A 23,438-nucleotide genomic window follows, 5' to 3' on the forward strand; every position below is an offset into this window, starting at 1 on the left:
TATTGGTTGGAAGAGAAATAGAAGAGGAAGAGACTGGGTGGGACGCTGAATGAGAAACAGCCGCCCAACAGCTGGGACAGGCGGCAGGAGGCAAAGCTGCGAAAGAGGAAGGAGACCCTGCGCTCTGGAGGGAGAGAGACAGAGAAAGAACCCCTCGGCGTGGGCGCTCGTGCACAGCAGCGAAGCACCCTCGGGAAGGGAGATGTGGGGCAGCGCTGCGTACACGTCCGAGACGAGAGCCGGTGCTTGCCCTTTGATGCCACTGTGGGATTCCACGTTAGGAAGGACACGAGGTTGCCGGCTATATCTGGAAGATGCCTCCCTATCTATCTATCTATCTATCTATCTATCTATCTATCTATCTATCTATCTATCTATCTATCCATCCACGGGGGGTGGCGGGATTTGGTCGGCGACAGCGAGAGAGCCGACAGAAGGGGACCAGCATAAAGGATAAAGAACATTTAAATTGAAAAATCATTCTGAAAATTTCAAAAGAAACAATAAAAATGGAAGAAAGATAAGGGAGAAATAAAACAGAAAAAAAACAAAACATTGGGCTGTCGTTTAGTAAAGAGGGCTTCCAACCTTACCTATATGGGGAGAGAAAAACTTGCCGTTCTCGTTTACGGCCATACCACCTTGAATACGCCCGATCTCGTCCGATCTCGGAAGCTAAGCAGGGTCGGGCTCGGTTAGTACTTGGATGGGAGACCGCCTGGGAATACCGAGTGCTGTAAGCTTTTGCCTTTCTGCCAGCAGGGGTCACCCTTTTCGCTGTCTTTTTCTTTTCCTCCTTTCACCCGTGTCAGAAAGTTGGCAGTTGGCAGCAAGTAAAGCAGCTTGAAATAAGTAAAGTTGCACAAAAAGGATGGATGAAAGAAAGAAAGAAAGAAAGAAAGTGCACTCAGTTCCACTTCTCTCCACTTTATTCTCTTCACATCACTCACTGTTCCATGCTGCTGTCAAAGGAGGTGAGAGAACTTAAAAATATTAATAATGCAGTAAGGGTACACATGTGGGTAGGTAGAAATAAATAAATAAATAAATAAATAAATAATGAATCAATTTCTTATAATTTTTTTTTAATAGGGGGGAGTTTCCTTTATATAAATTCAATAACTAAATTATTAATTAATTAATTAATCAATTAAAATTAATATTTTTTTATCATTATTTTTAGGGGGGGGCTGTTCCTTTAAATAAATCAATAAATAAATAATCTTTAGGATCTTCTGTATTTATCACAGGTTTAAGTACCTTGCTCATGGGAAAGGCGCTATATAAATAAAATTTATTATTAGTATTACTATCACTTTGATGACCCACTTCTGCTGTTGTCTCTGCGGCTCCTGCTTCATTTTCAGCCAAATAACCAGTTTCCACTCCACAACGAAATGATAAAAAGCTTTTTCAGTCTGTCTTTTGAACCAAAGTTATCAGGGGAGAGCGCGAACGCAGTCCCCCACTACCACAAATTATGCAGTCGAGTTTCCCGCATTTGGGGAAATCGCAGGGGTCAGCACACCCGGAGTGCAATGGATGAGCCTCGCCCTGGGAGAACCACCTTTTTTTTTTTTGTGCTAATTGCTTTATTAAATTAAAACAAATTAGTTGTTTTTTTCTCTCCCGTTTTCCATGTGAACTCCATGACTGTTCCATGGCTTCCCTTTGGAATTTCCGGTTTTGTGATTCATGCATAAAACATTTCAAACCATTAAAAAACAACACATAAAACAATCTAAAAGTTTTTTTCACACTTACTTTAACCCAGGGGTGGTCTTCCTTTTCAGGTCCTTGATGATTCGAAGAATTCTATTTTTTCTTTGGCCATCTGTAAAACACTTGCAATGGGGAGAAGTTTCTCTTTCTTTGTGTATATCTGTCTTCTGACCCAGATCGCCTCTTTTATATAATTTATTTTGACCCATTTTTCCCTACTCACATTTTGTTTTTTTGACCTGCCAAACATTACTATTTCTTTGTCAATTTGCCCTTCCACTATTTTTTCTGTCCTTACTTTATTCCACACTATTTGTGCCTTCCTACATTCGTATAGTGCATGCTTGGCAGTTTCAATTTCTTTACATTTTGGGTAAGGACATTTTGGGTTTTTCACCGATTTCCTTTTAAACAAGTTGTTATTTGTCTGGAGAATATCGTGTACGGCCTGCCATGCTATGTCCTTCAAATTATTTGGGAGATAATTATTTGATATAACGTCCCATATTTTTTCAGACTCTAATTTAGATGTTTCTTTAATCCATGTTGCTGGTTTCTTGTCTTTGGCCATTTTCATGACTAATCTCCAGTTTGTCCACACTTTCCCCTTTTCTTTTCCAAAGTTGTTAGTTTCTAAACAATTAATTATGGGTTTGTAAATTTTGGCGACGTTAAAGGCATACGGTCTTTTATTGGTGGTTGTATATAAATTATATTTCCTTAGCACCCCTCCCATCATGTATCTGGCCATATCCGCGACCTTTCCACTCCTTTCTCTGATTAGTCTGATATACGCAAATGTGTAGCGGAGTTTCAGAAGATTTTTTAAATCAGGAAGATCCTTCCCTCCTTTCATTTTAGTTTTCACAACGGTTTCTCTTTTTAATCTTTCCCATTTTGACCCCCAAAAGAAATAAAAACATTGTCTTTCTATCTTTTTGAGGATCTCTCTCCTTGGTAGATATATTGTTGCCCAAAAAATCAGTTTTGGCAGGATGATTGACTTGAGGAGGAGGATTTTCCCCTCATAGCTGAGGTTCCTCAATTTCCACATCCCCGTTGTTTGGTTGACATATCTGCATGTTCTCTTCCAATCTTTTTCCCCTTCCTTCTTACTCCCAAACCAGATCCCTAATATCTTTATCGGTTGTCTATGGGTTTTTATTTTGGGATTTGTATCCTCTGTCCACTTCCCTTGAACACGACACTCCGTTTTCTTCCAGTTTATTTTCGTACCGGCAGCTTTACAAAATCGCTCCGTTGTTTCTAGTGCGCTATCTAAGGACACTCCTTCTCTTGCCACAATTGTTATGTCGTCCATGTACATTATACATTTGGCTTCTTTTCCTTCACTTCCGGGGATTTCTATCCCCTTGATGTCTTGATTTTTTCTGATCATTGTTGCCAGCCCTTCGATTGCGAGGACAAATAAAATTGCGGAAAGTGGGCATCCTTGTCGTACTCCTCTCTCAATGTTAATCTCCTTCGTTAAATGCCCGTTTATCAACACTTTACTTGATATCCCTTGATAGCATTTCTGGATCACCTTTATGATGTGTTTGGGTATGTCAAATCTTTCCAGGGTTTCCCACAAAAATTCATGATTAATGGAATCAAAAGCCTTCTCCATATCAATATTTAAAAGTCCTACCGATAAATTCCGCTCTTTTGCGTACTCTAAAATGTCTCTAACTAAAATCAAGTTGTCACTTATGGACCGTCCGGGAACTACACACACCTGGTCTTCTTGAATAATGTCACCCAGTACTTCCCTAAAACGATTTGCCAGGACCTTAGTTAGCAATTTGTAATCCTGGCATAACAGGGTTATTGGCCTCCAGTTGGTGATCTCTGCTTTGTCCCCATCTTTTGGGATTAAGGTGATGATTCCATTCTTCCATGATTTCGGGCCCTCTTCTCCTCTTAATATTTCTTGGAATATCTCCAATATATCTTCTCTAATTAAATTCCAGAAGGTGGTATAAAAATCCGCCGTTAAACCGTCTGAGCCCGGTGTCTTGTTCTTCTTCATGGTCTTCACTGCTTTTTCAAGTTCGCTCATTTTGAACTCCTCTACCATTTCTTTCCGTTGTTGTTGTGTGATGTTCCGGTCGATCTCGTTAAGCACTTCTTCTTTTTGGATTTCCCTATTTTTGAAGCTGTAGAGCTCTCCAAAGAAGGTTTCTACAATCTGCTGTTTCTTTGTTTCTTCTCTTTGTAGATTCCCTTCTTCGTCTTTCAGGAAATCGATGCTGCTCTTTTTCGTTCTTTGTTTTATTTTTTTAAAGAAGAAGCGTGTGCACTTCTCGTCCTCTTCTAAGTGCTGGACCCTACTTTGGAACTTCAGTTTCTCTTCCTTTCTTTTGTAGATGTCCATCATCTCTGACTTTATCTGCTTCACCTGTCTCCCGGTCTCTGTCCCTTCATTTTCCAGCCTATATGCTTCCTCCAGTTCTTCTTGCAGTAACATTAATTGTTCCTTCTCCCTCTTACTTTTTTCCTTTCCTTTCCTTTGAAAGAATTGCTTGGCCCTAAATTTAATGATGTCCCACCATTCTCCTCTTGTCCTACACCCTTCTTTTAGGGTTTCCCATTGTTTGTATTTGTTTTCAAATTCAGTTCTAATTTCCTTGTCTTCTAAGAGTAGCGCGTTTAGTTTCCAAAACCCTTTCCCTCTATTGTCCCTGTTTCTTCCCTCACATTCTGATAAAATGATGTTATGGTCAGAAAAACAGGTCGGTTTAATTAGAAAACTTTTAGTTCTATATCTCGCGCTACTTAAAATGTAGTCGATTCTTGATCTCCAGTTCCCCCCTTCCGCTCTCCATGTATATCCTTCCGTGTCCTTTTCAATCTCTCTATAATTATCTTTTATTTGGAAGTCTTTCATCATGTTGATTAGGAACCTGGATGTTTTATCCAAGGGTCTTTTCCTTTTGGATTCTATTTGGCAGTTCAGGTCCCCCGCTATTATAACATCTTCCATCCCTTGCAATTCTGTCCTTAACTTCTGAAAGACTTCCATTCTCTCGTTGATTTGTGGAGGTGCATATATATTTACAATGTTGTGCTTCCCTCCATCTACTTTAACAGTTAGGGTAGCTATTCTTCCCTGGAGAATAATCTCAAACCTTAATACTTCAACGTTTTTGTTTTTAATTAAAAACCCTATTCCCGCACTCTTATTTTCATTTGAGCCAGAAAAGAAGGCTTCCCCTCCTTTCCACCCTTCTTCAAATTTTGAATAGGACCTCTGAAAGGGAAGGCCACATTCTTGAATACAGATGATGTCAGCTTCTGTCTCTTGAAGGGCTCTAAACACAATTTCCCTTTTGCTTCCCCTCTTGATACTTCTAACATTGATTGAAGCGATTCTCATGGGGTTTTTGATTATTTTGTTGTCTTCTTTCTTTCTTCTTCTTCTGGCCTCTTCTTTTTATTTCTGTCGCTCTCTTGAGTGCGTGTTCTCTTTTTATTTTGCTCTTTCATCAGGGTGATTTTGGAGAAGGCTTCGACCGATTCTTTTTTTAGGAAGGTCGCCTTTGGGCTGGCCGTTACCTCTTCACTATCCTTTCTCTCAGCTTGTTCACTGCTTTCTTGGACTATTTGGTACCAGTCCCTAATCCCTGCATTGTCATTATCTATTGTAGGTATTAAGGGTGAGCTTAATAATATGTTGGTCATCTCCTCTAGTTCCAACTGGATGTTCCCCAAACTGTCTTGCATCTTTTGTTCTCTGCTACCTAGGGAGGAGACTTTCTCTTCATCTTCCTTCTTATTCATCTCTTCCACAGTCTGATTTTCTCTTGGAACCTCACTACTTTCTATTAAGCTTTTAAGCTTTTCGTGACTTCCGATGGGTGTTTGAAACAGCACAACACTATTTCCCCCTTCGTCTTCACTTACTTCCTCTTCTTCTTCTTCCTCTTCCTCTCTTCGTAATTGGACACTAATTGTCTCAACCTTTTTACACTTGTTTGCATATGATAACGGGCAGCTTCTAAAGCTGTGGGTTTTTTCCCCACACAGGTGACACATTATTTTCTCTCTACAATTCCTCGTCAGGTGACCCAACTCTCCACAATTCTTACATTTCTCCTGTTTACAGTCAGCCGCTACGTGCCCTTCCTGCTCGCATTTTCTACACATTTTTGGTTGACCACTATAGAAAATTATACCTCTTATAGCACCAATTTGTATAGTTGGTGGTAGGTGTTTGAGGTCTCCTTCCTCACTAACTTTCAATTTTACCTGAAAGTTGTAATACCCGGTTTTAATTCCATGCTCGTCCCTTCCTGCCATCCCTCTCTCCACTCTACAAAATCTTCCTAACCATTGTTGAATATCTTCAATTCTTATTTTTTCGGATAGCATGGCAACAGTAATAGATTTCGTCTCTCGCTGTGCTAGAGACTGCATTGTCATATCTATTAACACCACTTCTGATTCCCTTTTCTCCCTCCAAACCTTAATACATCTTTCCACCAACATGCTATTCGTAAAGATCACCTCAAAAGTCTGTTTATCTGGGAGTGCAAAGATAAAATCAACTTGCCTGGGTAGAAAACCAAGAATTCCCAGCAGAATGGTGGTGGTGAACGTTTTCCTGTCCATCTTTTTCTCGTTCATTAGCTGGAACCGCACAGCATTCTTTCGGTCTTCTTCTGGAACCATCCTCGAAACGTAGGATCCTCTCGTCAAATCGATGGAAATCTCAGTTGACCTCTCCTTCGTCTGCTTCTTCTACCAAGAAAACTCCGGACACAACCTGCAAATTTAAACCGCCGCGCACCCAAGGGCTGAAAAAGTGGTGGACCTGCCAACCTACTTACCAAACCAGGGGCCGTGAGGCGTTCCCTATACCAAAACAGGAGAGATGGTATCTCCCCTGCCAGGTAAGTATGAGTTGTACAGCCCGTCGCTCAACCTCCCTCTTCCGCGGCTTCATCGCTCGCCGGCGGGCGACGTGCCCCGCCGTCCTCGGACCTTCGGGGTCCTTCGGGCTCCTTCGGCCTGCTTCGGGCTCCATCGGCCTCCGGAGCGCGCGCGCGCGTGCGCACGAGCTAGCAGCAGATCTGACGCACGTGTGCTCCGTGACCCGGATGATGGGGTTGCACCGACATCACCTCCTTGATTAGACAGGTTTTGCCAGCAAACCCAAGGTGCACCTCGCTCTTATGCAAACCAACCACCCATTTCGGGAGCTTATTGGTTGGAAGAGAAATAGAAGAGGAAGAGACTGGGTGGGACGCTGAATGAGAAACAGCCGCCCAACAGCTGGGACAGGCGGCAGGAGGCAAAGCTGCGAAAGAGGAAGGAGACCCTGCGCTCTGGAGGGAGAGAGAGAGAGAGAGAAAGAACCCCTCGGCGTGGGCGCTCGCGCACAGCAGCAAAGCACCTTCGGGGAAGGGAGATGCGGGGCAGCGCTGCGTACCCGTCCGAGACGAGAGCCGGTGCTTGCCCTTTGATGCCACTGTGGGATTCCACGTTAGGATGGACACGAGGTTGCCGGCTGTTTCTGGAAGATGCCTCACGTTCTATCTCTCTATGTATCTATCTATCTATCTATCTATCTATCTATCTATCTATACATAAACGTGGGTGGCGGGATTTGGTCGGCGACAGCGAGAGAGCCGACAGAAGGGGTCCAGCATAAAGGATAAAGAACATTCAAATTCAAAAATCATTCTGAAAATTTCAAAAGAAAGAATAAAAATGGAAGAAAGATAGGGGAGAAATAAAACAGAAAAAAAACAAAACATTGGGCTGTCGTTTAGTAAAGAGGGCTTCCAACCTTGCCTATATGGGGAGAGAAAAACTTGCCGCTTTCGTTTACGGCCATACCACCTTGAATACGCCCGATCTCGTCCGATCTCGGAAGCTAAGCAGGGTCGGGCTCGGTTAGTACTTGGATGGGAGACCGCCTGGGAATACCGAGTGCTGTAAGCTTTTGCCTTTCTGCCAGCAGGGGTCACCCTTTTCGCTGTCTTTTTCTTTTCCTCCTTTCACCCGTGTCAGAAAGTTGGCAGTTGGCAGCAAGTAAAGCAGCTTGAAATAAGTAAAGTTGCACAAAAAGGATGGATGGATGAAAGAAAGAAAGTGCACTCAGTTCCACTTCTCTCCACTTTATTCTCTTCACATCACTCACTGTTCCATGCTGCTGTCAAAGGAGGTGAGAGAACTTAAAAATATTAATAATGCAGTAAGGGTACACATGTGGGTAGGTAGAAATAAATAAATAAATAAATAAATAAATAAATAATGAATCAATTTCTTATAATTTTTTTTTAATAGGGGGGAGTTTCCTTTATATAAATTCAATAACTAAATTATTAATTAATTAATTAATCAATTAATATTAATATTTTTTTATCATTATTTTTAGGGGGGGGTGTTCCTTTAAATAAATAAATAAATAATCTTTAGGATCTTCTGTATTTATCACAGGTTTAAGTACCTTGCTCATGGGAAAGGCGCTATATAAATAAAATTTATTATTAGTATTACTATCACTTTGATGACCCACTTCTGCTGTTGTCTCTGCGGCTCCTGCTTCATTTTCACCCAAACAACCAGTTTCCACTCCACAACGAAAAGATAAAAAGCTTTTTCAGTCTGTCTTTTGAACCAAAGTTATCAGGGGAGAGCGCGAACGCAGTCCCCCACTACCACAAATTATGCAGTCGAGTTTCCCGCATTTGGGGAAATCGCAGGGGTCAGCACACCCGGAGTGCAATGGATGAGCCTCGCCCTGGGAGAACCACCTTTTTTTTTTTTTTTTTTTTTTTTTTTTTTTTTTTTTTTTTTTTGTGCTAATTGCTTTATTCAATTAAAACAAATTAGTTGTTTTTTTCTCTCCCGTTTTCCATGTGAACTCCATGACTGTTCCATGGCTTCCCTTTGGAATTTCCGGTTTTGTGATTCATGCATAAAACATTTCAAACCATTAAAAAACAACACATAAAACATTCTAAAAGTTTTTTTCACACTTACTTTAACCCAGGGGTGGTCTTCCTTTTCAGGTCCTTGATGATTCGAAGAATTCTATTTTTTCTTTGGCCATCTGTAAAACACTTGCAATGGGGAGAAGTTTCTCTTTCTTTGTGTATATCTGTCTTCTGACCCAGATCGCCTCTTTTATATAATTTATTTTGACCCATTTTTCCCTACTCACATTTTGTTTTTTTGACCTGCCAAACATTACTATTTCTTTGTCAATTTGCCCTTCCACTATTTTTTCTGTCCTTACTTTATTCCACACTATTTGTGCCTTCCTACATTCGTATAGTGCATGCTTGGCAGTTTCAATTTCTTTACATTTTGGGTAAGGACATTTTGGGTTTTTCACCGATTTCCTTTTAAACAAATTGTTATTTGTCTGGAGAATATCGTGTACGGCCTGCCATGCTATGTCCTTCAAATTATTTGGGAGATAATTATTTGATATAACGTCCCATATTTTTTCAGACTCTAATTTAGATGTTTCTTTAATCCATGTTGCTGGTTTCTTGTCTTTGGCCATTTTCATGACTAATCTCCAGTTTGTCCACACTTTCCCCTTTTCTTTTCCAAAGTTGTTAGTTTCTAAACAATTAATTATGGGTTTGTAAATTTTGGCGACGTTAAAGGCATACGGTCTTTTATTGGTGGTTGTATATAAATTATATTTCCTTAGCACCCCTCCCATCATGTATCTGGCCATATCCGCGACCTTTCCACTCCTTTCTCTGATTAGTCTGATATACGCAAATGTGTAGCGGAGTTTCAGAAGATTTTTTAAATCAGGAAGATCCTTCCCTCCTTTCATTTTAGTTTTCACAACGGTTTCTCTTTTTAATCTTTCCCATTTTGACCCCCAAAAGAAATAAAAACATTGTCTTTCTATCTTTTTGAGGATCTCTCTCCTTGGTAGATATATTGTTGCCCAAAAAATCAGTTTTGGCAGGATGATTGACTTGAGGAGGAGGATTTTCCCCTCATAGCTGAGGTTCCTCAATTTCCACATCCCCGTTGTTTGGTTGACATATCTGCATGTTCTCTTCCAATCTTTTTCCCCTTCCTTCTTACTCCCAAACCAGATCCCTAATATCTTTATCGGTTGTCTATGGGTTTTTATTTTGGGATTTGTATCCTCTGTCCACTTCCCTTGGACACGACACTCCGTTTTCTTCCAGTTTATTTTCGTACCGGCAGCTTTACAAAATTGCTCCGTTGTTTCTAGTGCGTTATCTACGGATACTCCTTCTCTTGCCGCAATTGTTATGTCGTCCATGTACATTATACATTTGGCTTCTTTTCCTTCACTTCCGGGGATTTCTATCCCCTTGATGTCTTGATTGTTTCTGATCATTGTTGCCAGCCCTTCGATTGCGAGGACAAATAAAATTGCGGAAAGTGGACATCCTTGTCGTACTCCTCTCTCAATGTTAATCTCCTTCGTTAAATGCCCGTTTATCAACACTTTACTTGATATCCCTTGATAGCATTTCTGAATCACCTTTATGATGTGTTTGGGTATGTCAAATCTTTCCAGGGTTTCCCACAAAAAATCATGATTAATGGAATCAAAAGCCTTCTCCATATCAATATTTAAAAGTCCTACCGATAAATTCCGCTCTTTTGCGTACTCTAAAATGTCTCTAACTAAAATCAAGTTGTCACTTATGGACCGTCCGGGAACTGCACACACCTGGTCTTCTTGAATAATGTCACCCAGGACTTCCCTAAAACGATTTGCCAGGACCTTAGTTAGCAATTTGTAGTCCTGGCATAACAGGGTTATTGGCCTCCAGTTGGTGATCTCTGCTTTGTCCCCATCTTTTGGGATTAAGGTGATGATTCCATTCTTCCATGATTTCGGGCCCTCTTCTCCTCTTAATATTTCTTGGAATATCTCCAATATATCTTCTCTAATTAAATTCCAGAAGGTGGTATAAAAATCCGCCGTTAAACCGTCTGAGCCCGGTGTCTTGTTCTTCTTCATGGTCTTCACTGCTTTTTCAAGTTCGCTCATTTTGAACTCCTCTACCATTTCTTTCCGTTGTTGTTGTGTGATGTTCCGGTCGATCTCGTTAAGCACTTCTTCTTTTTGGATTTCCCTATTTTTGAAGCTGTAGAGCTCTCCAAAGAAGGTTTCTACAATCTGCTGTTTCTTTGTTTCTTCTCTTTGTAGATTCCCTTCTTCGTCTTTCAGGAAATCGATGCTGCTCTTTTTCGTTCTTTGTTTTATTTTTTTAAAGAAGAAGCGTGTGCACTTCTCGTCCTCTTCTAAGTGCTGGACCCTACTTTGGAACTTCAGTTTCTCTTCCTTTCTTTTGTAGATGTCCATCATCTCTGACTTTATCTGCTTCACCTGTCTCCCGGTCTCTGTCCCTTCATTTTCCAGCCTATATGCTTCCTCCAGTTCTTCTTGCAGTAACATTAATTGTTCCTTCTCCCTCTTACTTTTTTCCTTTCCTTTCCTTTGAAAGAATTGCTTGGCCCTAAATTTAATGATGTCCCACCATTCTCCTCTTGTCCTACACCCTTCTTTTAGGGTTTCCCATTGTTTGTATTTGTTTTCAAATTCAGTTCTAATTTCCTTGTCTTCTAAGAGTAGCGCGTTTAGTTTCCAAAACCCTTTCCCTCTATTGTCCCTGTTTCTTCCCTCACATTCTGATAAAATGATGTTATGGTCAGAAAAACAGGTCGGTTTAATTAGAAAACTTTTAGTTCTATATCTCGCGCTACTTAAAATGTAGTCGATTCTTGATCTCCAGTTCCCCCCTTCCGCTCTCCATGTATATCCTTCCGTGTCCTTTTCAATCTCTCTATAATTATCTTTTATTTGGAAGTCTTTCATCATGTTGATTAGGAACCTGGATGTTTTATCCAAGGATCTTTTCCTTTTGGATTCTATTTGGCAGTTCAGGTCCCCCGCTATTATAACATCTTCCATCCCTTGCAATTCTGTCCTTAACTTCTGAAAGACTTCCATTCTCTCGTTGATTTGTGGAGGTGCATATATATTTACAATGTTGTGCTTCCCTCCATCTACTTTAACAGTTAGGGTAGCTATTCTTCCCTGGAGAATAATCTCAAACCTTAATACTTCAACGTTTTTGTTTTTAATTAAAAACCCTATTCCCGCACTCTTATTTTCATTTGAGCCAGAAAAGAAGGCTTCCCCTCCTTTCCACCCTTCTTCAAATTTTGAATAGGACCTCTGAAAGGGAAGGCCACATTCTTGAATACAGATGATGTCAGCTTCTGTCTCTTGAAGGGCTCTAAACACAATTTCCCTTTTGCTTCCCCTCTTGATACTTCTAACATTGATTGAAGCGATTCTCATGGGGTTTTTGATTATTTTGTTGTCTTCTTTCTTTCTTCTTCTTCTGGCCTCTTCTTTTTATTTCTGTCACTCTCTTGAGTGCGTGTTCTCTTTTTATTTTGCTCTTTCATCAGGGTGATTTTGGAGAAGGCTTCGACCGATTCTTTTTTTAGGAAGGTCGCCTTTGGGCTGGCCGTTACCTCTTCACTATCCTTTCTCTCAGCTTGTTCACTGCTTTCTTGGACTATTTGGTACCAGTCCCTAATCCCTGCATTGTCATTATCTATTGTAGGTATTAAGGGTGAGCTTAATAATATGTTGGTCATCTCCTCTAGTTCCAACTGGATGTTCCCCAAACTGTCTTGCATCTTTTGTTCTCTGCTACCTAGGGAGGAGACTTTCTCTTCATCTTCCTTCTTATTCATCTCTTCCACAGTCTGATTTTCTCTTGGAACCTCACTACTTTCTATTAAGCTTTTAAGCTTTTCGTGACTTCCGATGGGTGTTTGAAACAGCACAACACTATTTCCCCCTTCGTCTTCACTTACTTCCTCTTCTTCTTCTTCCTCTTCCTCTCTTCGTAATTGGACACTAATTGTCTCAACCTTTTTACACTTGTTTGCATATGATAACGGGCAGCTTCTAAAGCTGTGGGTTTTTTCCCCACACAGGTGACACATTATTTTCTCTCTACAATTCCTCGTCAGGTGACCCAACTCTCCACAATTCTTACATTTCTCCTGTTTACAGTCAGCCGCTACGTGCCCTTCCTGCTCGCATTTTCTACACATTTTTGGTTGACCACTATAGAAAATTATACCTCTTATAGCACCAATTTGTATAGTTGGTGGTAGGTGTTTGAGGTCTCCTTCCTCACTAACTTTCAATTTTACCTGAAAGTTGTAATACCCGGTTTTAATTCCATGCTCGTCCCTTCCTGCCATCCCTCTCTGCACTCTACAAAATCTTCCTAACCATTGTTGAATATCTTCAATTCTTATTTTTTCGGATAGCATGGCGACAGTAATAGATTTCGTCTCTCGCTGTGCTAGAGACTGCATTGTCATATCTATTAACACCACTTCTGATTCCCTTTTCTCCCTCCAAACCTTAATACATCTTTCCACCAACATGCTATTCGTAAAGACCACCTCAAAAGTCTGTTTATCTGGGAGTGCAAAGATAAAATCAACTTGCCTGGGTAGAAAACCAAGAATTCCCAGCAGAATGGTGGTGGTGAACGTTTTCCTGTCCATCTTTTTCTCGTTCATTAGCTGGAACCGCACAGCATTCTTTCGGTCTTCTTCTGGAACCATCCTCGAAACGTAGGATCCTCTCGTCAAATCGATGGAAATCTCAGTTGACCTCTCCTTCGTCTGCTTCTTTGTCTGCTTCTTCTACCAAGAAAACTCCGGACACAACCTGCAAATTTAAACCGCCGCGCACCCAAGGGCTGAAAAAGTGGTGGACCTGCCAACCTACTTACCAAACCAGGGGCCGTGAGGCGTTCCCTATACCAAAACAGGAGAGATGGTATCTCCCCTGCCAGGTAAGTATGAGTTGTACAGCCCGGCGCTCAACCTCCCTCTTCCGCGGCTTCATCGCTCGCCGGCGGGCGACGTGCCCCGCCGTCCTCGAACCTTCGTGGTCCTTCGGGCTCCTTCGGCCTGCTTCGGGCTCCATCGGCCTCCAGAGCACGCATGCGCACGAGCGAGCAGCTGGCCTGACGCCCCTGTGCTCCGTGACCCGGATGATGGGGTTGCACCGACCTCACCTCCTTGATTAGACAGGTTTCGGCAGAAGAACCCGAGGTGCACTTCGCTCTTATGCAAACCAGCCACCCATCTCTGGAGCTTATTGGCTGGAAGAGAAACAGAAGGGGTAGACACTGGGCGGGACGCTGAATGAGAAACAGCCGCCCAACAGCGTGGACAGGCGGCTGGAGGCAAATCTGCGAAAGAGGAAGGCGACCCTGCTTTCCGTAGAGAGAGAGAGAGAGAGAGAGAGAGAAAGAACCCCTCGGCGTGGGCGCTCGCGCACAGCAGCAAAGCACCTTCGGGGAAGGGAGATGCGGGGCAGCGCTGCGTACCCGTCCGAGACGAGAGCCGGTGCTTGCCCTTTGATGCCACTGTGGGATTCCACGTTAGGATGGACACGAGGTTGCCGGCTGTTTCTGGAAGATGCCTCACGTTCTATCTCTCTATCTCTCTATCTATCTATCTATCTATCTATCTATCTATACATAAACGTGGGTGGCGGGATTTGGTCGGCGACAGCGAGAGAGCCGACAGAAGGGGTCCAGCATAAAGGATAAAGAACATTCAAATTCAAAAATCATTCTGAAAATTTCAAAAGAAAGAATAAAAATGGAAGAAAGATAGGGGAGAAATAAAACAGAAAATAAAATAAATAAAAAAAAAAAACATTGGGCTGTCGTTTAGTAAAGAGGGCTTCCAACCTTGCCTATATGGGGAGAGAAAAACTTGCCGCTTTCGTTTACGGCCATACCACCTTGAATACGCCCGATCTCGTCCGATCTCGGAAGCTAAGCAGGGTCGGGCTCGGTTAGTACTTGGATGGGAGACCGCCTGGGAATACCGAGTGCTGTAAGCTTTTGCCTTTCTGCCAGCAGGGGTCACCCTTTTCGCTGTCTTTTTCTTTTCCTCCTTTCACCCGTGTCAGAAAGTTGGCACTTGGCAGCAAGTAAAGCAGCTTGAAATAAGTAAAGTTGCACAAAAAGGATGGATGGATGAAAGAAAGAAAGTGCACTCAGTTCCACTTCTCTCCACTTTATTCTCTTCACATCACTCACTGTTCCATGCTGCTGTCAAAGGAGGTGAGAGAACTTAAAAATATTAATAATGCAGTAATGGTACACATGTGGGTAGGTAGAAATAAATAAATAAATAAATAAATAATCAATCAATTTCTTATCATTTTTTTTTTTATAGGGGGGAGTTTCCTTTATATAAATTCAATAACTAAATTATTAATTAATTAATTAATTAATCAATTAAAATGAATATTTTTTTATCATTATTTTTTGGGGGGGGTTTCCTTTAAATAAATAAATAATCTTTAGGATCTTCTGTATTTATCACAGGTTTAAGTACCTTGCTCATGGGAAAGGCGCTATATAAATAAAATGTATTATTAGTATTACTATCACTTTGATGTCCCACTTCTGCTGTTGTCTCTGCGGCTCCTGCTTCATTTTCACCCAAACAACCAGTTTCCACTCCACAACGAAAAGATAAAAAGCTTTTTCAGTCTGTCTTTTAAACCAAAGTTATCAGGGGAGAGCGCGAACGCAGTCCCCCACTACCACAAATTATGCAGTCGAGTTTCCCGCATTTGGGGAAATCGCAGGGGTCAGCACACCCGGAGTGCAATGGATGAGCCTCGCCCTGGGAGAACCACCTTAGTGATCATGGTATCTCCCCTGCCAGGTAAGTATGAGTTGTACAGCCCGGCGCTCAACCTCCCTCTTCCGCGGCTTCATCGCTCGCCGGCGGGCGACGTGCCCCGCCGTCCTCGAACCTTCGTGGTCCTTCGGGCTCCTTCGGCCTGCTTCGGGCTCCATCGGCCTCCAGAGCACGCATGCGCACGAGCGAGCAGCTGGCCTGACGCCCCTGTGCTCCGTGACCCGGATGATGGGGTTGCACCGACCTCACCTCCTTGATTAGACAGGTTTCGGCAGAAGAACCCGAGGTGCACTTCGCTCTTATGCAAACCAGCCACCCATCTCTGGAGCTTATTGGCTGGAAGAGAAACAGAAGGGGTAGACACTGGGCGGGACGCTGAATGAGAAACAGCCGCCCAACAGCGTGGACAGGCGGCTGGAGGCAAATCTGCGAAAGAGGAAGGCGACCCTGCTTTCCGTAGAGAGAGAGAGAGAGAGAGAGAGAGAGAGAAAGAACCCCTCGGCGTGGGCGCTCGCGCACAGCAGCAAAGCACCTTCGGGGAAGGGAGATGCGGGGCAGCGCTGCGTACCCGTCCGAGACGAGAGCCGGTGCTTGCCCTTTGATGCCACTGTGGGATTCCACGTTAGGATGGACACGAGGTTGCCGGCTGTTTCTGGAAGATGCCTCACGTTCTATCTCTCTATCTATCTCTCTATCTATCTATCTATCTATCTATACATAAACGTGGGTGGCGGGATTTGGTCGGCGACAGCGAGAGAGCCGACAGAAGGGGTCCAGCATAAAGGATAAAGAACATTCAAATTCAAAAATCATTCTGAAAATTTCAAAAGAAAGAATAAAAATGGAAGAAAGATAGGGGAGAAATAAAACAGAAAATAAAATAAATAAAAAAAAAAAACATTGGGCTGTCGTTTAGTAAAGAGGGCTTCCAACCTTGCCTATGTGGGGAGAGAAAAACTTGCCGCTTTCGTTTACGGCCATACCACCTTGAATACGCCCGATCTCGTCCGATCTCGGAAGCTAAGCAGGGTCGGGCTCGGTTAGTACTTGGATGGGAGACCGCCTGGGAATACCGAGTGCTGTAAGCTTTTGCCTTTCTGCCAGCAGGGGTCACCCTTTTCGCTGTCTTTTTCTTTTCCTCCTTTCACCCGTGTCAGAAAGTTGGCACTTGGCAGCAAGTAAAGCAGCTTGAAATAAGTAAAGTTGCACAAAAAGGATGGATGGATGAAAGAAAGAAAGTGCACTCAGTTCCACTTCTCTCCACTTTATTCTCTTCACATCACTCACTGTTCCATGCTGCTGTCAAAGGAGGTGAGAGAACTTAAAAATATTAATAATGCAGTAATGGTACACATGTGGGTAGGTAGAAATAAATAAATAAATAAATAAATAATCAATCAATTTCTTATCATTTTTTTTTTTTATAGGGGGGAGTTTCCTTTATATAAATTCAATAACTAAATTATTAATTAATTAATTAATTAATTAATCAATTAAAATGAATATTTTTTTATCAATATTTTTTGGGGGGGGTTTCCTTTAAATAAATAAATAATCTTTAGGATCTTCTGTATTTATCACAGGTTTAAGTACCTTGCTCATGGGAAAGGCGCTATATAAATAAAATTTATTATTAGTATTACTATCACTTTGATGTCCCACTTCTGCTGTTGTCTCTGCGGCTCCTGCTTCATTTTCACCCAAACAACCAGTTTCCACTCCACAACGAAAAGATAAAAAGCTTTTTCAGTCTGTCTTTTAAACCAAAGTTATCAGGGGAGAGCGCGAACGCAGTCCCCCACTACCACAAATTATGCAGTCGAGTTTCCCGCATTTGGGGAAATCGCAGGGGTCAGCACACCCGGAGTGCAATGGATGAGCCTCGCCCTGGGAGAACCACCTTAGTGATCATGGTATCTCCCCTGCCAGGTAAGTATGAGTTGTACAGCCCGGCGCTCAACCTCCCTCTTCCGCGGCTTCATCGCTCGCCGGCGGGCGACGTGCCCCGCCGTCCTCGAACCTTCGTGGTCCTTCGGGCTCCTTCGGCCTGCTTCGGGCTCCATCGGCCTCCAGAGCACGCATGCGCACGAGCGAGCAGCTGGCCTGACGCCCCTGTGCTCCGTGACCCGGATGATGGGGTTGCACCGACCTCACCTCCTTGATTAGACAGGTTTCGGCAGAAGAACCCGAGGTGCACTTCGCTCTTATGCAAACCAGCCACCCATCTCTGGAGCTTATTGGCTGGAAGAGAAACAGAAGGGGTAGACACTGGGCGGGACGCTGAATGAGAAACAGCCGCCCAACAGCGTGGACAGGCGGCTGGAGGCAAATCTGCGAAAGAGGAAGGCGACCCTGCTTTCCGTAGAGAGAGAGAGAGAGAGAGAGAGAGAGAAAGAACCCCTCGGCGTGGGCGCTCGCGCACAGCAGCAAAGCACCTTCGGGGAAGGGAGATGCGGGGCAGCGCTGCGTACCCGTCCGAGACGAGAGCCGGTGCTTGCCCTTTGATGCCACTGTGGGATTCCACGTTAGGATGGACACGAGGTTGCCGGCTGTTTCTGGAAGATGCCTCACGTTCTATCTCTCTATCTATCTCTCTATCTATCTATCTATCTATCTATACATAAACGTGGGTGGCGGGATTTGGTCGGCGACAGCGAGAGAGCCGACAGAAGGGGTCCAGCATAAAGGATAAAGAACATTCAAATTCAAAAATCATTCTGAAAATTTCAAAAGAAAGAATAAAAATGGAAGAAAGATAGGGGAGAAATAAAACAGAAAATAAAATAAATAAAAAAAAAAAACATTGGGCTGTCGTTTAGTAAAGAGGGCTTCCAACCTTGCCTATATGGGGAGAGAAAAACTTGCCGCTTTCGTTTACGGCCATACCACCTTGAATACGCCCGATCTCGTCCGATCTCGGAAGCTAAGCAGGGTCGGGCTCGGTTAGTACTTGGATGGGAGACCGCCTGGGAATACCGAGTGCTGTAAGCTTTTGCCTTTCTGCCAGCAGGGGTCACCCTTTTCGCTGTCTTTTTCTTTTCCTCCTTTCACCCGTGTCAGAAAGTTGGCACTTGGCAGCAAGTAAAGCAGCTTGAAATAAGTAAAGTTGCACAAAAAGGATGGATGGATGAAAGAAAGAAAGTGCACTCAGTTCCACTTCTCTCCACTTTATTCTCTTCACATCACTCACTGTTCCATGCTGCTGTCAAAGGAGGTGAGAGAACTTAAAAATATTAATAATGCAGTAATGGTACACATGTGGGTAGGTAGAAATAAATAAATAAATAAATAATCAATCAATTTCTTATCATTTTTTTTTTTATAGGGGGGAATTTCCTTTATATAAATTCAATAACTAAATTATTAATTAATTAATTAATTAATTAATCAATTAAAATGAATATTTTTTTATCAATATTTTTTGGGGGGGGTTTCCTTTAAATAAATAAATAATCTTTAGGATCTTCTGTATTTATCACAGGTTTAAGTACCTTGCTCATGGGAAAGGCGCTATATAAATAAAATTTATTATTAGTATTACTATCACTTTGATGTCCCACTTCTGCTGTTGTCTCTGCGGCTCCTGCTTCATTTTCACCCAAACAACCAGTTTCCACTCCACAACGAAAAGATAAAAAGCTTTTTCAGTCTGTCTTTTAAACCAAAGTTATCAGGGGAGAGCGCGAACGCAGTCCCCCACTACCACAAATTATGCAGTCGAGTTTCCCGCATTTGGGGAAATCGCAGGGGTCAGCACACCCGGAGTGCAATGGATGAGCCTCGCCCTGGGAGAACCACCTTAGTGATCATGGTATCTCCCCTGCCAGGTAAGTATGAGTTGTACAGCCCGGCGCTCAACCTCCCTCTTCCGCGGCTTCATCGCTCGCCGGCGGGCGACGTGCCCCGCCGTCCTCGAACCTTCGTGGTCCTTCGGGCTCCTTCGGCCTGCTTCGGGCTCCATCGGCCTCCAGCGCACGCATGCGCACGAGCGAGCAGCTGGCCTGACGCCCCTGTGCTCCGTGACCCGGATGATGGGGTTGCACCGACCTCACCTCCTTGATTAGACAGGTTTCGGCAGAAGAACCCGAGGTGCACTTCGCTCTTATGCAAACCAGCCACCCATCTCTGGAGCTTATTGGCTGGAAGAGAAACAGAAGGGGTAGACACTGGGCGGGACGCTGAATGAGAAACAGCCGCCCAACAGCGTGGACAGGCGGCTGGAGGCAAATCTGCGAAAGAGGAAGGCGACCCTGCTTTCCGTAGAGAGAGAGAGAGAGAGAGAGAGAGAGAGAAAGAACCCCTCGGCGTGGGCGCTCGCGCACAGCAGCAAAGCACCTTCGGGGAAGGGAGATGCGGGGCAGCGCTGCGTACCCGTCCGAGACGAGAGCCGGTGCTTGCCCTTTGATGCCACTGTGGGATTCCACGTTAGGATGGACACGAGGTTGCCGGCTGTTTCTGGAAGATGCCTCACGTTCTATCTCTCTATCTCTCTATCTATCTATCTCTCTCTCTATCTATCTATCTATCTATACATAAACGTGGGTGGCGGGATTTGGTCGGCGACAGCGAGAGAGCCGACAGAAGGGGTCCAGCATAAAGGATAAAGAACATTCAAATTCAAAAATCATTCTGAAAATTTCAAAAGAAAGAATAAAAATGGAAGAAAGATAGGGGAGAAATAAAACAGAAAATAAAATAAAAAAAACAAACATTGGGCTGTCGTTTAGTAAAGAGGGCTTCCAACCTTGCCTATATGGGGAGAGAAAAACTTGCCGCTTTCGTTTACGGCCATACCACCTTGAATACGCCCGATCTCGTCCGATCTCGGAAGCTAAGCAGGGTCGGGCTCGGTTAGTACTTGGATGGGAGACCGCCTGGGAATACCGAGTGCTGTAAGCTTTTGCCTTTCTGCCAGCAGGGGTCACCCTTTTCGCTGTCTTTTTCTTTTCCTCCTTTCACCCGTGTCAGAAAGTTGGCACTTGGCAGCAAGTAAAGCAGCTTGAAATAAGTAAAGTTGCACAAAAAGGATGGATGGATGAAAGAAAGAAAGTGCACTCAGTTCCACTTCTCTCCACTTTATTCTCTTCACATCACTCACTGTTCCATGCTGCTGTCAAAGGAGGTGAGAGAACTTAAAAATATTAATAATGCAGTAATGGTACACATGTGGGTAGGTAGAAATAAATAAATAAATAAATAAATAATCAATCAATTTCTTATCATTTTTTTTTTTATAGGGGGGAGTTTCCTTTATATAAATTCAATAACTAAATTATTAATTAATTAATTAATTAATTAATCAATTAAAATGAATATTTTTTTATCAATATTTTTTGGGGGGGGGTTTCCTTTAAATAAATAAATAATCTTTAGGATCTTCTGTATTTATCACAGGTTTAAGTACCTTGCTCATGGGAAAGGCGCTATATAAATAAAATTTATTATTAGTATTACTATCACTTTGATGTCCCACTTCTGCTGTTGTCTCTGCGGCTCCTGCTTCATTTTCACCCAAACAACCAGTTTCCACTCCACAACGAAAAGATAAAAAGCTTTTTCAGTCTGTCTTTTAAACCAAAGTTATCAGGGGAGAGCGCGAACGCAGTCCCCCACTACCACAAATTATGCAGTCGAGTTTCCCGCATTTGGGGAAATCGCAGGGGTCAGCACACCCGGAGTGCAATGGATGAGCCTCGCCCTGGGAGAACCACCTTAGTGATCATGGTATCTCCCCTGCCAGGTAAGTATGAGTTGTACAGCCCGGCGCTCAACCTCCCTCTTCCGCGGCTTCATCGCTCGCCGGCGGGCGACGTGCCCCGCCGTCCTCGAACCTTCGTGGTCCTTCGGGCTCCTTCGGCCTGCTTCGGGCTCCATCGGCCTCCAGAGCACGCATGCGCACGAGCGAGCAGCTGGCCTGACGCCCCTGTGCTCCGTGACCCGGATGATGGGGTTGCACCGACCTCACCTCCTTGATTAGACAGGTTTCGGCAGAAGAACCCGAGGTGCACTTCGCTCTTATGCAAACCAGCCACCCATCTCTGGAGCTTATTGGCTGGAAGAGAAACAGAAGGGGTAGACACTGGGCGGGACGCTGAATGAGAAACAGCCGCCCAACAGCGTGGACAGGCGGCTGGAGGCAAATCTGCGAAAGAGGAAGGCGACCCTGCTTTCCGTAGAGAGAGAGAGAGAGAGAGAGAGAGAGAGAAAGAACCCCTCGGCGTGGGCGCTCGCGCACAGCAGCAAAGCACCTTCGGGGAAGGGAGATGCGGGGCAGCGCTGCGTACCCGTCCGAGACGAGAGCCGGTGCTTGCCCTTTGATGCCACTGTGGGATTCCACGTTAGGATGGACACGAGGTTGCCGGCTGTTTCTGGAAGATGCCTCACGTTCTATCTCTCTATCTATCTATCTATCTATCTATCTATCTATCTATCTATCTATACATAAACGTGGGTGGCGGGATTTGGTCGGCGACAGCGAGAGAGCCGACAGAAGGGGTCCAGCATAAAGGATAAAGAACATTCAAATTCAAAAATCATTCTGAAAATTTCAAAAGAAAGAATAAAAATGGAAGAAAGATAGGGGAGAAATAAAACAGAAAATAAAATAAATAAAAAAAAAAAACATTGGGCTGTCGTTTAGTAAAGAGGGCTTCCAACCTTGCCTATATGGGGAGAGAAAAACTTGCCGCTTTCGTTTACGGCCATACCACCTTGAATACGCCCGATCTCGTCCGATCTCGGAAGCTAAGCAGGGTCGGGCTCGGTTAGTACTTGGATGGGAGACCGCCTGGGAATACCGAGTGCTGTAAGCTTTTGCCTTTCTGCCAGCAGGGGTCACCCTTTTCGCTGTCTTTTTCTTTTCCTCCTTTCACCCGTGTCAGAAAGTTGGCACTTGGCAGCAAGTAAAGCAGCTTGAAATAAGTAAAGTTGCACAAAAAGGATGGATGGATGAAAGAAAGAAAGTGCACTCAGCTCCACTTCTCTCCACTTTATTCTCTTCACATCACTCACTGTTCCATGCTGCTGTCAAAGGAGGTGAGAGAACTTAAAAATATTAATAATGCAGTAATGGTACACATGTGGGTAGGTAGAAATAAATAAATAAATAAATAATCAATCAATTTCTTATCATTTTTTTTTTTTATAGGGGGGAGTTTCCTTTATATAAATTCAATAACTAAATTATTAATTAATTAATTAATTAATTAATCAATTAAAATGAATATTTTTTTATCAATATTTTTTGGGGGGGGTTTCCTTTAAATAAATAAATAATCTTTAGGATCTTCTGTATTTATCACAGGTTTAAGTACCTTGCTCATGGGAAAGGCGCTATATAAATAAAATTTATTATTAGTATTACTATCACTTTGATGTCCCACTTCTGCTGTTGTCTCTGCGGCTCCTGCTTCATTTTCACCCAAACAACCAGTTTCCACTCCACAACGAAAAGATAAAAAGCTTTTTCAATCTGTCTTTTAAACCAAAGTTATCAGGGGAGAGCGCGAACGCAGTCCCCCACTACCACAAATTATGCAGTCGAGTTTCCCGCATTTGGGGAAATCGCAGGGGTCAGCACACCCGGAGTGCAATGGATGAGCCTCGCCCTGGGAGAACCACCTTAGTGATCATGGTATCTCCCCTGCCAGGTAAGTATGAGTTGTACAGCCCGGCGCTCAACCTCCCTCTTCCGCGGCTTCATCGCTCGCCGGCGGGCGACGTGCCCCGCCGTCCTCGAACCTTCGTGGTCCTTCGGGCTCCTTCGGCCTGCTTCGGACTCCATCGGCCTCCAGAGCACGCATGCGCACGAGCGAGCAGCTGGCCTGACGCCCCTGTGCTCCGTGACCCGGATGATGGGGTTGCACCGACCTCACCTCCTTGATTAGACAGGTTTCGGCAGAAGAACCCGAGGTGCACTTCGCTCTTATGCAAACCAGCCACCCATCTCTGGAGCTTATTGGCTGGACGAGAAACAGAAGGGG

At 43.6% G+C, this 23,438-nt stretch overlaps 1 long non-coding RNA gene, 12 other non-coding genes and 2 pseudogenes across 14 annotated transcripts; 7 read left to right on the forward strand and 8 right to left on the reverse strand.

Moving 5' to 3' along the window:
• The first annotated feature begins 624 nt into the window (after positions 1-624).
• LOC127528072 (5S ribosomal RNA) lies at positions 625-743 on the forward strand. Its single transcript, XR_007935213.1, has one exon. It is a non-coding gene; the product is annotated as a 5S ribosomal RNA (ribosomal RNA).
• Positions 744-1,440: 697 nt separating this feature from the next.
• Positions 1,441-1,578, reverse strand: LOC114643248 (uncharacterized; annotated as a pseudogene).
• Positions 1,579-7,552: 5,974 nt separating this feature from the next.
• Positions 7,553-7,671, forward strand: LOC127528073 (5S ribosomal RNA). Its single transcript, XR_007935214.1, has one exon. It is a non-coding gene; the product is annotated as a 5S ribosomal RNA (ribosomal RNA).
• Positions 7,672-8,359: 688 nt separating this feature from the next.
• LOC114643198 (uncharacterized) lies at positions 8,360-8,497 on the reverse strand (annotated as a pseudogene).
• A 6,028-nt stretch (positions 8,498-14,525) lies between these two features.
• On the forward strand, positions 14,526-14,644 carry LOC127528074 (5S ribosomal RNA). Its single transcript, XR_007935215.1, has one exon. It is a non-coding gene; the product is annotated as a 5S ribosomal RNA (ribosomal RNA).
• A 676-nt stretch (positions 14,645-15,320) lies between these two features.
• LOC127527789 (uncharacterized) lies at positions 15,321-19,400 on the reverse strand. Of its 2 annotated transcripts, none has more exons than XR_007934913.1 (2): positions 19,375-19,400; positions 15,321-15,564 (listed from the first exon to the last, which is right to left on the reverse strand). It is a non-coding gene; the product is annotated as an uncharacterized LOC127527789 (long non-coding RNA). The 2 variants fall into 2 exon arrangements; XR_007934912.1 differs by lacking the exon at positions 15,321-15,564 and adding an exon at positions 17,226-17,469.
• LOC114643234 (U1 spliceosomal RNA) lies at positions 15,325-15,488 on the reverse strand. Its single transcript, XR_003714732.1, has one exon. It is a non-coding gene; the product is annotated as a U1 spliceosomal RNA (small nuclear RNA).
• Positions 16,426-16,544, forward strand: LOC114643213 (5S ribosomal RNA). The gene has a single exon (XR_007935216.1). It is a non-coding gene; the product is annotated as a 5S ribosomal RNA (ribosomal RNA).
• On the reverse strand, positions 17,230-17,393 carry LOC114643235 (U1 spliceosomal RNA). Its single transcript, XR_003714733.1, has one exon. It is a non-coding gene; the product is annotated as a U1 spliceosomal RNA (small nuclear RNA).
• On the forward strand, positions 18,329-18,447 carry LOC114643203 (5S ribosomal RNA). The gene has a single exon (XR_003714708.1). It is a non-coding gene; the product is annotated as a 5S ribosomal RNA (ribosomal RNA).
• LOC114643236 (U1 spliceosomal RNA) lies at positions 19,128-19,291 on the reverse strand. The gene has a single exon (XR_003714734.1). It is a non-coding gene; the product is annotated as a U1 spliceosomal RNA (small nuclear RNA).
• Positions 19,401-20,236: 836 nt separating the features above from the next.
• LOC114643205 (5S ribosomal RNA) lies at positions 20,237-20,355 on the forward strand. Its single transcript, XR_003714709.1, has one exon. It is a non-coding gene; the product is annotated as a 5S ribosomal RNA (ribosomal RNA).
• A 685-nt stretch (positions 20,356-21,040) lies between these two features.
• On the reverse strand, positions 21,041-21,204 carry LOC114643240 (U1 spliceosomal RNA). Its single transcript, XR_003714737.1, has one exon. It is a non-coding gene; the product is annotated as a U1 spliceosomal RNA (small nuclear RNA).
• Positions 21,205-22,149: 945 nt separating this feature from the next.
• Positions 22,150-22,268, forward strand: LOC127528076 (5S ribosomal RNA). Its single transcript, XR_007935218.1, has one exon. It is a non-coding gene; the product is annotated as a 5S ribosomal RNA (ribosomal RNA).
• Positions 22,269-22,949: 681 nt separating this feature from the next.
• LOC114643237 (U1 spliceosomal RNA) lies at positions 22,950-23,113 on the reverse strand. Its single transcript, XR_003714735.1, has one exon. It is a non-coding gene; the product is annotated as a U1 spliceosomal RNA (small nuclear RNA).
• Between the last annotated feature and the right edge of the window lie 325 nt (positions 23,114-23,438).

This window comes from Erpetoichthys calabaricus, chromosome 5 (assembly GCF_900747795.2).
Source record: "Erpetoichthys calabaricus chromosome 5, fErpCal1.3, whole genome shotgun sequence".
Classification (NCBI taxonomy): Eukaryota; Metazoa; Chordata; class Cladistia; order Polypteriformes; family Polypteridae; genus Erpetoichthys; species Erpetoichthys calabaricus.